At 35.0% G+C, this 18,157-nt stretch overlaps 1 protein-coding gene and 1 pseudogene across 2 annotated transcripts in view; one reads left to right on the forward strand and one right to left on the reverse strand.

Annotated features, from left to right (window-relative positions):
- Positions 1–8,306: 8,306 nt before the first annotated feature.
- Positions 8,307–15,209, reverse strand: LOC117163160 (carcinine transporter-like; annotated as a pseudogene). Its single transcript, XR_013060222.1, has 10 exons — positions 14,619–15,209; positions 14,158–14,418; positions 13,661–13,856; positions 13,073–13,331; positions 11,909–12,101; positions 11,697–11,802; positions 10,861–10,964; positions 10,581–10,795; positions 10,010–10,185; positions 8,307–9,551 (listed from the first exon to the last, which is right to left on the reverse strand). The product of XR_013060222.1 is annotated as a carcinine transporter-like (transcript).
- Positions 13,209–18,157, forward strand: part of LOC143303698 (glutathione S-transferase-like) — a 39,974-nt gene continuing 35,025 nt past the window's right edge. The window contains exon 1 of the mRNA XM_076625120.1: positions 13,209–13,304. The gene's annotated coding sequence lies outside the window, so the exon portion shown is untranslated. The remainder of the gene's footprint in view (positions 13,305–18,157) is intronic.

Below are 18,157 nucleotides of genomic sequence, written 5' to 3' on the forward strand. Positions count from 1 at the left end.
TTGGCGATCCGTGCCAGGATCCATCAACTTCAAGAAAACGAAATTACGCATTTCGGATGCGATCGACTGCAGATCAGCTCACTTTGCGTGAAAACGACTTCTACGGAAAGCGGACTACGGTCATCACCAAAACTGAAACTGGTCACGAAAAGAAGAATATTCAGGTAAAGAACTGGATTCTTTTAAATATTATCGTACTCGTCACAATAGCTTCGCTAGTACAGACTCCAACAACAGTACAATAACCACTATGAGCAAAAAATCAGAAGACACATCTTCTGTTAGCCCTATGGCTACTGGTGTGGATCCAAGTATTCGGGCCATACTAGACGCTATGCAGAAGCAGAACGAAATCAAGTTAAGAAAACTGTTAAAGGAGACTATTAAAGCAGCGACTAGTCGGAGTTATCAGGGTAGTTTAGTTTCTAATAATTTGAACAAAAGCTTGGAGAAAACAGACGTTACTGTAGGAAATGAAGAAATGGTTTTGAAAGAATTTTCAAAAGAATTGCAGTCTAATGTAGAAAATTCTTATGAAAAGAAAGTATCAATTGACACCGCTTCACAGGATTATATTTTCATTAAAACAGACTTAATGTTTGATGTCAATAGCTCAACAGAATACCAGAAAGAGTCTGTGAAACGAAGGAAAGAAGATATTGCAGTATTGTATAATGATTTGTCACCATCTTCGTCACAAGATACTCAAAATTTACAAGAATGGTTTGACAAAAAAAGTAAAAGTTTAGGAGAAGCAGAAAAAGATCATAACAAGAAGGATAATATTTCAATGAGAAATATTTTGGACGGCGATACAAATAAAGAAAACCAAATTGAAACGAAGGAATTAGAAGCAGTTAGTAAATCAACTGCTGAAAATGATACAAAATCAATAGACAACGTTGAACAAAATATATCATTAGAATCCATACAAAAAGCAAGAGATAATGCTTAAAATAATGAACATTTGCTTATAGAAGAAGACCAAATGATGACAGCGAAAAATGCGTGTGACACTACAGAATCAAAAACTTCAGCAGATCTTATGTCGAGAAATTTAGATGCTAATACACAAGAGAAGTCTTTAGAGAATAAAGATGACAAGAATCCATCTCCATCTATGTTAGATAGTAGTAAACGGAGCAGTCGTTATAATGTTGCTGCAAAGCCTGCTACTTCGCCAAAATTTGAAGAAATTGTTTATAATCAAACCAGACAATCAAACACAAATAAAATTTTGCGAAGCGCTTTAAAGACGAAATTAATCGAAGACAAGTCTGAAATAATTAATAAACAAAAGGCATCGGAAAATGTAGAAAATAAATTTGCCAAAGAAGAAAAAAGAGGTGTTAAACAAAAATCAATTTCAGATAGTGAAAACGAAACAACTGATACTCGTCAACGAAGGGAAGTTCTTTTAACGAACACAGCTAGTGATAGCGATAGGTATAAATCTGTAGAAAATGATAATGCAGTAACGGGTGTAATAGCAACTGATGAAGCGAAACATAGAGGCAGACCTAGGAGATCGGATAAAGTCGAAGTTAAAAAAGATGAAGATACAAGGAAGATCCTACAAAATGAGAAGGGTGGATTAGAAGAACAAAGAAAACTCGAAGAAGATACAAAAGAACAAACTGCAGAGACAGAAGTCAATTCAAAAGGTATATTAAATAATAAGTGCGATTTACTTGATACCGAAAGAGCTATTGAAATTAATGATACGGTTCAAGATATTAAATTTACTGAAAGTAAAAGCCGCACTCAAAATGATATGGAAGATGTAGTAGAAGATTCACAAGAATTATCTAATAAAACTAAGTTATCAGAAATAAGGATTGCACTTAACAAAATTGAATATACAAAAACTATTTTACGGAATAAAAAGAATTCATTAGAAAGAGAAAGAGGAGTAAGAGAAAAGAAGAAAATGTACAGACAGAAATTATTTCAAAAAATATATCAGATGATAAATGTGATTTTCTTTAGAAAAAAAAAAAAAAAGAATATTATCCACAAACTACATTAGGAATTTATCTATTTTAGTGAGGAGAAAGAGAAAGGATAGAGGAGTTGATCAATAGACTGTGGATTTTGAAGCGTTTATGAAAAACTTACAATTTTAATAAAATATTCAATGTAAAGTCTTTGTTATAATATTCAAATAAATAGATGAAAAAAACTGAATTTGCATAATTACTCGTGGCTTATTGATCAATCATGCGACTCGTTCAGAGGTAACTCGAGTTGTAAAGGCGACAATTTATTAAAAATGGTATATCTGACGTACGATGCATTTGCTCATGTTAAACTATTTAAATAAGTATAAAAATCACGCGAAAAAAAATCTACTGAGAATAATGTTGAACTAGTTAATAATAATAAATCATATAGTGAAACACAAACCTTAAATCAAGATTTTAAGTTCAAAAAAAAAAGAAAAAAAAAGAAGAAAGAAGTTGATAAAATAACAGCAACATGTAGCAGCAGGCGAGAGAAAATAAGCCAAATTTCTAAAAGAAGAAACGATGCTCAAGAACTCGAAATTTCTCGAGTGGATATGCTAAACAACGAATTTAATGAACAGTTGAAAGAACGTGAAACAGCAATAGAAGACTTACATCAAATGTTAAAGCATCAATCCGAAATTCATAAAGTTACCTTAAATGAAGCAAGTTTGAAAATAGGAGAACTCTCTGATAAAATTAAATGTTTTAAAGGAAAAGATAGCCAGATACCGAAACGTAATGAATTACTCGAAGAAGAACAGAATAAATGGAGAAGTTTAGAAAAAATGATTACAGAAAAACTTGAAGAAGAAAAATCCCGTTAGGAAACAGCTGAAGACGAAGTGAGAAAGCTTTCCAAATATAACGAGCAACTTCTAAAAGATTATCAAGAAATCCATAAAAAAAAAAAAAAAAGGTAAAGAATTAACCATGTACCTCAACTGAAAGATAAAATCAATCGACAGGATTTATATGCGAAGAACATAAGAACACAATATATAGAACAGCACAAGATGATCGAAAAATTGAGAGCAAAAGGAAAACGTGTGCATAATAAAGGTAAAAAGAACACATAATGTATCTTCACCAGGGGCGCATGATCCAAAGTTAAATAATAAAATAAAAGGTTTTGTTACTGAAAAGTTAGAGAGATTTCATGACAACAAAAGCATTGCCTGTGCAGAGTGCAGTGTATCAATGTGCACTAAAAATGCAAGCAACGTGACGATTACTTTTAGAACACCACAAGCACCACGAAAACACAATCAAGACCAAACAAGATCAAGTTCAAAAGTGAAGTTACGTGAGCTTATTACTGCTAACGACCAAAAATTGAATTACGATCCCGAGCATCAACTCGCTGATCTTCAAGTAGAATGTTCCGACAAAGACAGGACGACACAAGAGTTCGAGAAGCACATAGAGGACATGAAGGAGGAAGTGCAAAAATTAGAATTGCAACTCGACGAGTTACAAAAAAAAAAAACACACACACACTCACGTAAAAAGAGTTCAATCTTTTGGAATACAAATTGAAGAACTAACAATAAAATTAGAAGAAATAACATAAGTCACAAATATGAAGTTGACTTGCTGGAACAAAAAAAAAAAGGCCAAACTTAATTCATGTGTTAGTAATTCAATGGAGGAACGTGAAGCTGGAGCTAAAGATGCAAAAGAGATAAAATGTAGTTCTTGAACCACAAGGACAAATAATCTGCCCTTCAATGTGAACTAGACGAACTAAAGGGTGAATATGAAAAAGTGGGTGATTTTGGATATAAATATGAAGAAGAAACTAATAAATTGAAACTGGATTTTGAAAAATAAGAAAAATGATCCTTGTCAATGAAAATAAATTTGAAATATTGCGTAGGGTAGAAATTGAAGGTAAAGTAAAAGATATGAACGAACAAAATAATTTTCTTAGAAAAGAACTGGAAAACGTCCAAAAACTTTCCAAAGATGTTAATAATCGCTTACTCGAGGCAAACCAAGAATTAAAAGATTCACATAGAAAACACACTCTTATTTGAAAATTGAAAAAAAAGAAAAAAAAACATCAGGAAGAATTAGGTGATATAATAAAACTTCATGATGAAGAAAAATATAAACTGATACAGCATTGGTGTTCTGTAGAATGTCAAACTGCCATAAAGGGTTACATTGATGGAAAAGTGCAGTAAATATTTAAATAACAATCCATGACTTCTTAAGTAATTGTAACAATCTTGATGTTTTACTATGGAACAACCAGATGAAGTGCACAGTGACATTAATAAAGTAGAATCATCGATAAAAGTAGATGTATCTTCTTCATTAATATCAGAATCAACGACTGATATTATAAAGAATGTGCATGATATTCCAGAAAATCAAAAAAAAAAAAAATAAGTCACAGGAATGTACAGATAATACAATTCAAGATGGTTTAGTAGTAAATAAATGTGATGTAACAGATTTAAATAAAAACAAAAAAAAATTTTTAAAGTAAGGAAAGTAGTGAGACAGAGAGCATAAAGAACGCTGCGATTAATGAAGTAGAACAAAAAATAATAAATAAGGACCCACAAATTGATGATCAATATAAAAAAAAAAAAAAAGATGAGAAATTTCAAGAAGAGCAAGCAGAGAATACAACTGAGATTGGAGATCATTCAAGATATGCAGGTGACACATCTTTAGATAAAGAAAGTACGAACGATGTTGAAATATTTAATACAAATGAGGGTGAACAAAACATTGAGAAACACAACGTTTGTACAGTGTTAAATATAGATACAGTTAGTGTTACTAATGCTCAGTGTCAAGCATTAATTAAAACACTTGGTGAAACTTTTGATGATAAAGCTCAAACATTGCATGTCACGGATACAGACACAGATTTGTCTAAACTAGTTGATAGTAGTTCAGAAGTAATGGTACTGACTGTAGAAACTACTATATATTAATGATATGAATGAAAGTACAGAAGAAAATATTGTTTTAACTGTACATGAAAAGGATGCTGTTGTAAATTCCAATGAAGAAAAAAAAAATGTTTCTGCAGAACAAAAAGGAATGTAGAACGCTGAAATTGTAAATGAAGAATTTAATTCGATAGGTTAAGCACGAGAAAGTGATGGAACAATTATAGAAGTAATTTCAACAGAAATTATGGCCCAAGAAGTTTCTGAAAATTGTAGCCAGAAATACAATTATGACATATTAAATCATACAAAGACAAGAAACGATTCTATAACTCCTATTACCTCAGGAGTAATTAGTGATCTAGAAACTGCAGATGACATTGATATTAAAGAAAAGAATAACAAGAAACAACAAATGGAAATGGCAAGATTGATCTTTTGATAGTTCACATAAAATTAATGTAGAAAAGAAAATTATTCATAATAAAATTGTCGTACTTATACATGTTGCTAATACAGAAGGAAGGAATAAATCTATAAGTGAAGCAGATAAAGTGCGCATAACTAACAAAAGAAGTGTCATTCAGGATATCTTTGATGATTGGGGCATTGAAAATGCAGAAGATGACAGTCAGTCGGTATCCAAAGCTCCAGATACTGTGGAAATTGAATTGAAAAGTTTACTAAATGACACAAAAACACGAACTATAGAGGAAAGCACAGTTGTACTGGTTGAAGAAGAAATTACATGCATGGAAAAAGAACCAGTTGTAGATGCTGAAAAGGCTTTAGAAGTTGCTAAACAAAACAAAGAAATGCAAGTATCAAAGGAACAACTGGATAACAATCAAACTATAAAGAAACAACAAGATAGTATAAAACCATTACTCAAAGACCACTAACTCATTCTATATCACAGGCTGTTAGAAAGTCTACGAAAGATTCAACACGTGATACTGCGGCATTTCGTCAAACTTAGCAAATTATCCCTATTAATCGTAGTCGAAATTTAACCAGCCAACAACCTTCACAGGTTGAAATAGCAAAAGCATATACCACGACGAAGAAGAACAAGTACAAGTCGAGCCAGTCAGAGTCCAATTCCATCGCTCCATACTGAGGAAACACTAAGATTTTGGAGGACCAAAATCAATCTAAAGAGGGGGGTATGTGACATCAATCACATCTCAACCTACATCAGTGATAATACATCGATGGTCGACTTTCGAACACTTTTGGACACATCACCACCTTATCATCATAGCATACACCAAGACTGTGACGCACCTTAGTCCACATCAGAGATAGGATATGGACCCCCGACCTTTGGACACTTTTGGATACATCACCACCTTATCATCATAGCATACACCAAGGCTGTGATGCACCAAAGTCCACATCAGAGATAGGATATGGACCCCCGACCTTCGGACACTTTTCTACATCATAACCTACACCTAGCCCCTCAACATCCTAAAACCAAAACGTATATAAACCGAGACTTCACCCAGCTCGGGCAGTTCTTGTTCCTCTTCTAGTTGCTGTACTCATACAACCCCTATTCTCCGGTTCGGTGTTATTTTGTAAGTGTTTATAATAAAGTTTTATAAAGGAAAATAAGTAGTTGGGTTACGACTCAGCCTTCTTACTACCACCCAAGTACCAACTTTACGTGACAGGAGCCGCCTCGTACCTAAGACTGATAATATAGGACTTGGGTTAAGTAGTAGAAAGGTAGTCGCGATACACTGTGTGGTTTTTAATAGTTCTTACACACGGTGTGTACGCGAACCTTTCCCACCAAACTAGATTAAGAGTGGGGCCGCTCCACTGGGATACGTCGCAAGAGAGGGTAGGAGATCAGACCGGCCTTGGATACAGTGTCCGGCCGTGGGAGGGAGGAATCCGTCTTCAATGTCTCTGCCATGTACATAGCTTTGTTTCCCCCTCCTTCCATTGTGTCTAAGGCATGAGCCTGCTAGGTAAGCCTTACTGATGAGTCCACCAGCAGGCTCTGGATGAAACACACTTTTTTTCTTCTTTTTCTCCGTCTTCCTTCATATATCCGTGATAATTGTAGCCTGCTGGCTGTAGGTGTCGCTTGCCGGGGTGTAGTACTGCTGTATTTCCATCTTATTTAGATGTCGTGGAAGAAAAATCGGACTTTGGAAAAGTACGAGGCGCCGGGATTTGAACCCGGGATCCGAACGTTTGTACTCTATGGCGCTAACCACTGCGCTGCCGTCGTCCGACACTAGTTGGTTTCGAGTGGTGAGATTTGCGTTCTCGTGTGCCGCCACGAGAGGAAATCTCAGTGTGGGTGTGCTTTCTGAACGAAGAACGCGGATTCGTTGTTCACACTTTTCGTTAGGAAAGTGAGGGTGCCCATTGATTATAGCCAACGTTAATGAATGAAGATAGGAGGAGGAAGCCTCCTACCAACGTGGCTCGTGGGTGACATTGTTTATTGGAAAAATAACTACCCGCTTTCTCCGTTATTTGTAAGAGTGCGCAATAAACCTAAGCATTGTTCTAAGGACCATCCATAAACCGAAAACACTTACAGGGTTAGAGATTCCTTCAAGCTATTAAGATTACGTCAAAGGATTCAGTTTATAGGATATAGTATGTAGTAGATCAGTATATAGTATAAAGTTTCAGACGGCGCACGGACCATCGTACGCGCCGTAACAGAGAGAGTTATAAGAATATACATAAAATGTAATTAAACATCGCAAAAGTAACTTAATTAGAAATGACTAGAATGTATGATGTATAATATAATGAATTCAAATTGTCTAAAAAATATTACAAATTTATAGAGATTTTACTATAAAATGTTTTTAACAGAAGCTGATACAGTTATATAGCATTTTCAAGCATTTACGAACATTAATGTACGAATTTGAAATTAGCAATATTGAAGCGCGGTACTCGGAAAGACGAATGTACATGGATAATTGTATGCACTAATCAACGATACGGTTATAATTGCATGCTTGATAGAAAAATATCATCGTAAAATTGATATGATTTCATGGAAACGCGTCTAACTTGGTATCTCGAAAGTATCTTAAGCAAACTAATTAGCGTGCCTGTTATGTCTTTTAAAATGTAAATTAACATGTAACAAAGAAACCTTCATCAATTTGATTCGCTTCAAACTGCGCAAATAAGTAGTATAAATAATATTTGTGATAGATTTGGCATCAATTCCATGTTTCCTTTAATATTTGCCTTTAGAAAGTCCAATTCGTTTCACGATTATACAAATTACTAAAAAAATGTCTATATTAGTAATTTATTTATTTTGCATTAATCGTGACATGTTAGTTGCATTATGTTATATGTAAACTACCACGGAGGAAAAATGATAATCTTTCAGTTATTAGTTTTCTGATTTTAATGTCATTTTATGAGTACTTTAACACGAGGTACTTGTAAATGAAAACAACCAATTAGGTCTAAAAACATAAGCCTGTTACCAAGACTCTTATTAAATTGAACAAGCTTTTCAAAAATCGAACGTGTATATTAACGCGAACTTATTATTTGACTGATTTGACTGACATCCGAAATTGGTGAGATCATATGAAATTTTGCTTTTCGCGGTTCGGTGTATAAGAACGCGTCACCGATTGCTCAACTTTCGATATAAAAAGCGGATCAAGTCTACCGGATTATCCTACAGACACGCATTAATTCGTAAGAGTTAGTCATCATCTGGATAATAATTATCTGAACAAACTTTCAACGTGAAAATATAAAATTTTCATTGATTACATATTGCGTTCGCCATAATTGAAAAAATGGTAAACCTTCGATCTCATCTTTCTAATACACATTTTCTTTACCTCGTGATAAATAAATTCTTGGAAATTTAGGAAAATTTTCAGTGATCATTTTAAGGAATTTGACAAATTTCCAACGAGACTATGTGACACCGTTAGGTAAAAGTGATTCAAATGTAGTAGCGATATTAAACGAGAAATCTATAAAGGTGTCAATAGAAATTCTAAGAATGTCTCTGCATCTTCATCTTAGGTATTACGCCAATAGTTTTCATTACCGTGATGTAATATTTATCATGCTTATTTTGTACGTAAAACGAATCGTTGGAATATTCCCGAAGCTAACGAAGCATTTCCCAAAAGTTAAACCGAAGAAATTAACGCGAATAGTTAAGTGAAATTTTTCCATTAACTTGCTCGCTCTTTTTAGAATTAAGGCCTACAAATTCTTAAACGTAAACGATAAAAATAAAAATTAATGTAGGAGAATAGAAAAATAATATGTTCCGATTTTTTCTCGTACAAAAATCGTCAGACTGATCCGCTTGTAATATTGTTACTTCTAAAAAAACACGAATCCTCCTTCGTGTTTTTTAATTGAATTATTATTAAAAATCAGATAATTATCGTTCACAGGAGTGATAGTGTTGATGTCCATTGAAGTGTGTCTTATGGTAGCAAGGCAACGACCAGAAATGTTGGTCCCTTCCGAATTCTTCGCCTTGCTTGATAGTCTGAGGAAGATTCTGGCCGACAGTTTCCGGCAGGAACAAAACCAGTGCAGCGCCAAAAAAGGACACCGTGCTGATAATGAGCATTGGAAATCCCTCCCAAATTGCAGCCTAATGAACAAATATTAATTTATATGAGCAAAGGTTAAATACCATGAAAATCTGGTCAAAGTATTTCTCATTTAAAAAGTTTCATTAGAAAGTTTCAACCAATATAGTTTCATATCTTAAGTTATTCCATCATTTTTTATTTTAAATTTCAATTTTTTGATTAAAGATCAGTTAAAGAAAAGCGTTGGTTGCAACTTCCAAAACAGGCTTTCTAGAAAGTGAGAAATATTTTGATCAGATTTTTATAATATTTAACTTCTTCAGGAAACAACTTGTTTTAAGGTAAGAAAAAAACTATTTTACATTTTCATGAGAAAATTTACATGAGAACTTTTTCATAATTTCTAATAGCGCTTATTGTATCTTTTGGAATAAATTAAAGAGAAGTTGAACGTGGATGTACTTAGCGGTGTTTCAAAAATGTTGTAACAACAATAGTAGTATAAATATTTATTTACCGAGTCAGTGATATATGGCGCCAAAGAGTGTGCAACTATTCCGAAAATATGAATGAAAGATGCGCCCTGCGATCTGACTGGCGTGGGCAGAAGTTCTGCTGCATACTGAAGACCAACATTGGCTGCCATGTTCAGACAGAATCGCGACAATATTGACATTACTAATTTCACGAGCACTGGGGAATAAATTAAAAAATACAAAATTAATCCTGGGTACACAATACTTGATTGTAAGTTTAATTAAAAATATAGTCCGATCGAAGCTTAATCAAAATCAAATTAAAATTTCACACAAACTTTAAACTTCTATAAATCTCCAAATTCTAGAAAACCAACACATAGAAAATTATTGCTTCTAAAATGTGCACACCTCTTTCAATTTCGCCACTAAATTAATTCCTAATAATTCCTAAATTCTAGTTCCATCAAAATAATTATTTTCCAAGATTAATACCTTCGAAGTTGCCAAAATTCTTTTACATTCATCATCAACTTAATTTCAGATTTTTCTCAATAATACGTCATTATAATCGTTTTAATTTTACTTCAATAAACAGATCGATATATTTACTGGAATGTAACATAAGTTCAGCGATACTGAGTACACAGGTCATTGCCATCGTGAGAAATCCGCAGAGTCTACGACCCCATCGGTCGAGCAACAGGGCGAGTAATAACCCAGCTGGAAGTTCTGTGGCACAGGCGATCGAGAACGACACGAACACCGAGCTCTGGATAAGTTTTAATGAATACACGTGACCGTCGAACGAGATCAGGGTGAAACACCTACAAGATTGTATCGGTTATTTATGAAGGTTTTCTCGCAACATGAACTCGTATCTTATACTTGCCAGAATGCAACTAGAAGAATAGTGTTTCTCGCCAACCGTGGCGTTTTGAACAGATCGAGCAGCGTCGCTGATTCTTGAATTTTGTCCGGTGCCTCCATGTTACTCTGCAAGAATTTATTTCGAGAATAATTAACGAAAGATATAATACGAGTCGTGCCTTTAGCCCTTACACAGTTCAAAATTCATAACACACTGAAAAGAAATTTTATTTTCATTTTATTCGTCATTAATAGATAGCACGAACAGTGGCACTTTGCATTCTGTTTTATGGAATTAGTCGGCATGGCTTTTGATATCGAGATTTATTAATATAATGGGTGGTTGGTTGATTAAATACTTTTCTGATCCGAAATACAGTCGGGAACAAAACTAAGTGGATTAGTGGAGAAAATGTAAAAATTCATTTCAATCATTTGCTGAACTATCTGCATATTATTAGAAGGAAATATAATAAATAAAACTCAAGTATATGAGGCTGATACTAATTTGATTATACTTTCTTCACATCTATTTCCATTAACTATAGCAGCTTATTTTTATCCCCGATTGTACTTGTAAATTGTAAATATTTTATAATTTCTATATAAATTCCCAGATTTACTTCAAATTTTGTACGAGATCGATATAATACCACAATGGAATCGCGACAGTCAAGTTTCATTTCATATTTCATTTTTCATCGCGTTTCATTTTTAAAACCTGTCTATGCATGTTAAAATACATTCGCGAGTCTGTGTGTTTTCGACGTGAATCAAATATATCTGTCAGCACAGATTCAAGTACTGTACCGTATTATTTCGCGTAAGCTTTCTAGAATTCTATTTGATCGAACTTACGACGAATATATCGCAAATACGCGAGTCTGGATTTCTGCGATTGATTCTAGCTATTCTCCGTAGTTTCTCAACAACCTTGTCCATCATCCCGTTGGAAACGTACCAGCTTGAACAGAGCAAATACGAGTGATATGGATCGATAAGTAAATTTGCATAAATCTCAAAGCGCAAGTTGAGAATTCGAATAATCGAACGATTAGGAGTTTACTTACCGGGCGCTCTCGGGAAGAATCCACGGTGTGATAGCGACAGATAACAGCGGTATGGCAGTAACGTAAGTAAAATATCTCCAGTTCGCGATATAATAGGCTATCCATGGTAAAATTGTACTAGCCACTGCGAAGTATACGCCAAAGGCGATATTCACGACCAACGTTCGTTTCGAAACAGCCATATATTCGAGCACTGCGGGATAATTGATCGTCGATGACTCTCGGAATAACTGATTATTATATCAAGATACTTAACGACGATTATTCTTTATGTTGCAGTAATAGAACATGGAAGATTTATCGAGTGAAACCGGTTATTATTAATATGGAGCAATTGATGACGAGCCGAATGAACGATACCATCAACATAATTGTAGGATAATTGTAAGATTATAAATATAATTCCGATTTTAAATTAATCCGTTTACTCTGCAAACGTGAATGTTCCGAGTTTGAGCTGGTCCGTATAACAAAAAGCGCTACATAATGCACGTGTTTTGCTTCTAACGTATTTAAACGAATTACGTGTTGAAAATTTTGTGATAATTTTCATTTCGAACGAATATACAGAGTGGTTGGTAACTGGTGGTACAAGCGGAAAGGGGGTGATTCTACGCGAAAAAAGAAGTCGAAAATATAGAATAAAAATTTTTCGTTCGAGGCTTTGTTTTCGAGAAAATCGACTTTGAATTTTCGCTCGATACGCGTGCACTTTATCGCGTCTCGTTATAACGGATCTCACTGTAGATCGTTGTCTCGATGGAAGAATTAAAAAAAAAAATTTGTATTCTATATTTTCGACTTCTTTCCGCTTGTACCACCAGTTACCAACCACCTTGTATAACTCGATTTAAGAATATCAAGATATAACTATCCTCGACGACATGAAAATCGATGAAACGATCTTTAACAATAACAAAATCAATATATTCATCTCTGGTGGTGGCAAAAGCTCTTGAATCAAGAACTCTCGAACCGTATAGTTCAATCGAGTACAGCAACGTCAAAATTATCTTCGAGGAACAATTCATCAAAAATTTCTCACGCAACATCATCTTTCACGTAATAGAAACATTGACTTCATACTAACGTTATCTCTCGCGTGACTGAAACATTGGCTTATCGGTCGAACCTCTCGCACTTTCTACTTCGTAGAAGGCTTACCGATAATCAGAGGAATGTTGATACAGTTATCGAACGCCAGTCCAGTGAGAAACATACAGACGGCGAATGACCAAAAACTATTTGCGCTGGCAGTGAAAATGGAGGCAAAAAGGGCGATACCATTGCAGAACATTAAAGCTGGGATACGACCCTTGTGATCGGCGATCCAACCGACTAGGAAACCACCGATGATGGATCCGCAGAAGAAGATGGCCTGCGCCGTTGATACGAGGTATTCTCGGTCGCATACCCAATCTAGCTAATCACCAAGGTTAAGAGTTAGTCAGCGAAAAACCAGATTCATATTTTTCAGAATATAATTTTAATCCTGCTACGGTCTTCGAATTTTTATATCTCGATTCTGCTCGCAGTTCGATGAATGAAAGAGTTCTTTATGCTCTGAAAAAAACGTTCGCGTAAAATCGGAACGAGGAATTATCCGTACTAACAATTATCGTCTTATACTTTCTTTAAACTTAAGAAATTTACTATAACAAGGTTAGAGTAGATCGGAAATGACCCAAAGAACGCAGCAGAAGTGTAAGAATTTCGAAGCATGCGATTCAGACAACGATGTGAATACTTCACCTCAGTTCCTATACTAGGATATGGAATCTGCGTAAAATTATACTCTCATTGAGTACATTTTATCGTTTTGTTTGTTTGGAAGCCCGATGAGCTCAGGCTCTTATCGCTCTTCAACAGCTCTGTGAAGTTTACGTCCTTCCGTTGACATTGTTCGTAATAAGGATAAACGTTCGTCACTGGAATCGCTATCTTAATCCTAAACACCCCATACGATAGATGATTGATCATTTTAATTATTAAAATAAGAACCAAAGTCCAGACAGAGTAATCCAAAAATATCTTGTATCTTATCGTGAAATTTTTCTACAATATTTTCTAATAATTTTCGAAATGTTCGAAAATTCGAGAAATTCCAGAAATCGCGATATCTCGCATATTTTTCACAATATTTTAAAGTCACTTTCTACGAACAATCAAAAATATCGTTCAAAGTTTAAGGGAGCTTTCGTTGCTACGTATATCTCCTTTTCTTTCTTTCCTTCATTATACATACTTACCTCTCTTCTTCGGTGAAATTCGAGTTTACTAATTCGTCTATCCTGCACCAGTGTTCCGTGGGAATAATCGTAATGAAAAATTGCGAGAAATACAGAAACGCGTACGTCGCGCCATAAGGTAGTAACGACAATAACAACAGCCATTGATATCTCCCGTAGTCACCGACATACGGTAGAACATCATCGAAACTTTCCAATCTTGGTCTCAATCGAGTCGCTTCAGTGGGCAATATAGAGTTACTCTTCTCGTCCTTCATTTCGCTGAAACAGAATCCATCCTTGATTTCCAGGCGTAGCAGTATAAAAGTCGTATAACAAAGTTTTCAGTCTTCTAGTCTTTGAAATAAATGTCATTCGGCAGTTCCTTTGATGTTTCACATTCTGTGATTCCAATTACAATGCTCCTTTCCTCTCCCACAAACAGGAAATTATTTTCTGACAGAACGCAGGAACAATCTTACCCGTCATTCACGTTTTCCTCTTCCATAGTTCGAGCAGCAAAGTCTCAATTATGATTTTAGATTTTGAAAGGCAACGGAAATGAAAGAGGAGACCCGATATGCTGATCGAAAGACGTTCGGAAATGAACTGAAAGAACGAGCGAAGTCCGGCAACTGTTCGCTTTGTTTTCGATTCGGTTAAACGTTAAATTAAGTGTAAGTGTTTGCTCGAGTGCCGGCCAATTACTGTGCCGGGAGTCAAGTGAATCGTGACACGCGACTCGTTCAAATTGAATTGCATACGAACCACGCTCGCGAGATCATCTTTAAAAAGGGCTGATTCGGTATACGCGGCGATGTCAACGTGATATCTACATGTCTGAGGAAAGTTTCGACGAAAGAAATAGCCTCGAGTGCTGGTTAATGGTGTTCGAGTTATCGTTTGGATATCGATATTATAGATTTGCAAATGAGATAGAAGAACCGAAGGAAAGTTTGTTGACTCTGTCATATTTAATTAAATGCAGGAGAAAAATTGAATGGAATAATTTTCTGATTAATATTGTTTGTTTATTACTCGTAATCCTCTTACCCGGCGACTTAAGGGTGACTTCCGGTTACAGTGCTTAACTACACTAAGTTTTCTATCAATATATTGAACTCTATTGGAAAATAACCGAGAAAATTTTAAGCCATCGAAGGCTAAGGATAAATGAAATAATTGAAGGTTTTTCAAACCTGTTTTAACACTAATATCAGGGATATAAGAAGATGGTACTTCTGATGTATCAACGCAATTATTTGATTATTTACCATTCGTTAAAACAGACGGTCTGAGGTGGTTAATTAGATATTGAAAAATTAAAAGAACGATTTCCAAGTTAAAAGTAAAATAATATATCGATCTTTCGCAAAATTTTTATATCAAATTGTTCATTTTCGTATCAGATAGAGCAAAAGGTTAAACTGATATGTTTACTTGAAAATGGATTCAGGGAAATTAATCATTTGCCAATTAAATTAGGCGAATACGTGAAACAATATTATCATATAGAATAAACACGGAAACGAAACAGCTGACAGAAAAACCATCGATTTCGAGACATCGATTAGAATGACTAATGTCATTGTCAGGAGCGAGAAAGTGGTCGAGTGCTCGAAATAACTGACCTGTTTGGAAAATACGACAACGAGAAACGTTCGTGTCTACGAGCCATCGTGTCTACATAATAAATACTTGCGTGTGTACGTCTACACAAATGGTGGCATTTTTAAAATCAAAAATAGAGTATATTATCCTTGATCGTCCAAACGAAACAATTGCTTATAATTACAAGACATTTGATACAGGACTTTGAGAAATCAATATGCTACAATTTGTTGGAAACTGAGGACTCGATCGATTCTCAAAATTCCAAATACAATCTTTTAAATTAATTTTCACTCATTATCAAGAATCCAATCAAAATTTCTTTTTCCTAATTTATTAGTAACATTCTTAGGTAGAACTAATAATTATCGCTTCTCTTTTATAAACGATTATCAAAGCGAAAAATTAAATTCAGTCTATAGAAGAAAATGAATACAGAAGTTGAAACCGTTACCTGTCACCAAACGATTCTTCTATGTCTAATTAACGATAGTCTCACGACGTCAAAGTGAAACTCCAAACTGATCGTTTCTCGTTGCTCTTTGTTCAAAATATCGATCACGATTAATCAGGCACTACCAACCACATCCACTAATATCACTGTCAGATCGATTAACAGCAAGTTATGAAATTAGCAATTAAGGGCACCCTCGATCAAACCATTTTTCTCTCTCAACGTCACACTAAATCATGTCAAATGTATCTTTCCGTTCCAAATGTCGTCGACTAACTTCCAACGAACAAAATGTCTCAATACACTAAGTTCGATACCTTCGTGTTCTTTGTGGAGATAACCGAAGGATTTTTCCGTTATTGTAGCATTTTCGTTGCTGCTTCTTAATTTAAAAGTAAAGAAATAAAATTAGTTTGAAAAAGCAATTAAAGTAATTCACGTGGGTTTCTTTGAAGACGGCGGAAAATCGATGATAAAACGAAATAGAAATAGAAATAAAATAAAATAAAATCTGCGATTAAACGAATAATTAATACATGTTATTTCGAAAAGGAAATTGGCGATAAAATAGGCGAAAAACAGTTTCTATTAAAAAGGTTATACGTATAATCAACGCAGTTTGCTTCGAAGCAAAATTAGAATTGGCAATCGAGCGAATGATTGACGATTTATTTGGAAAAGTTAGCGGAATCAATGACTAAACAAGCGAGATTTCGTTAAATACACGATTTCCTTCGTAAAGAAAGAAAAAGTAGATTTGTTGATTACACGAATAATCGCTGCAGTTTATCTCAAAGAAGAAATAGCGCGGATGGTCAAACAGGCGAGAAACAAGGTTTCTCCGGGAAAAGAAAATAAAATAGCTGATCGAGTAAATAGTAAATACAATTTACCTTGAGAAAGAAGCAGACTCGAGCGATCAACACTGTTTCCCTCGAAGAAATGCTAAAATTAATGGTCAAACAATCAAACTAAGTAATTTTTCTCGAGGATAAAGTAGGATCAGTAGTTAAATCAACAAGATTGGTACAGCTTCCCTTCAAGAGACACTATGATCAATATTTATACAGGCAGTCACGGAATCTCCCTTCCGACTGATCCAATCATTGAGTGAAACGATTGTATTCGATGAAATTTTCCTCGAAAATGAAGCAGAGTCGCAGATCCTTACGTAAACGACCGATCAAGTTTCCACGGCAATAAACCTAAATTCCCCTAATTGAAAATATAAAGGAGACACGACCACATTTCCATTTAAAGAAATGCAATTGTTAGTTAAACAACGATAGGATTTTCTTATTCGAAAAGAGAGGAGAAAAACGTCCGATGTTCACGAAGTCTTGTACAAATATGAAGGGGAAACCGGCTCGCGTATCGCTGATATAGAAGCTTGCTTAGCGAAGACGAACACGATACTCGGTGACACGTGTTTGCCAATAAAAAAGGAGAGAATCGAAGAGAAACGGAACCAAAGGAAGAAACGTTGATTGACAGTGGAACCGGCGAAACTAGAAATAGTTTGGAAAACTCGATTTTCCGATCGCGAACATCGAGGACCACGTGCTCGCGTTGCCATTGATCGAACTCCATTTAGGTTTGCGGCAAATCGTCGCAACAGCGACGTTGGTAGAACAGAGACACAGAGTTCTTCTGTCTCACAAAAAGCAAGGTGCATACATATGTATTTCCTTGTTTCTCCAAAGCATAGTGGCGCCACGCCGGAAACCGGTTGTCCGAAGCCAGCCATACTTTTCAATGGTGTTGAAATGAATTGTATTGTCGTCTTGTCGCGTACTAAAATTGCGATATATGGACGGTGTTAAAAATTGACGTTGAAACACGACTGATTTTTGCAATTTAAATAACGGATGTATTGAAACGAATTCAGTGGATTTTTCAGGTAAATTTGTCGTTTGTTTTACCGGGTTTGATCTTGGATCGACTCTAGTATATTTT

This window comes from Bombus vancouverensis, chromosome 15, assembly GCF_051014615.1.
Source record: "Bombus vancouverensis nearcticus chromosome 15, iyBomVanc1_principal, whole genome shotgun sequence".
NCBI classification, from domain to species: Eukaryota; Metazoa; Arthropoda; class Insecta; order Hymenoptera; family Apidae; genus Bombus; species Bombus vancouverensis.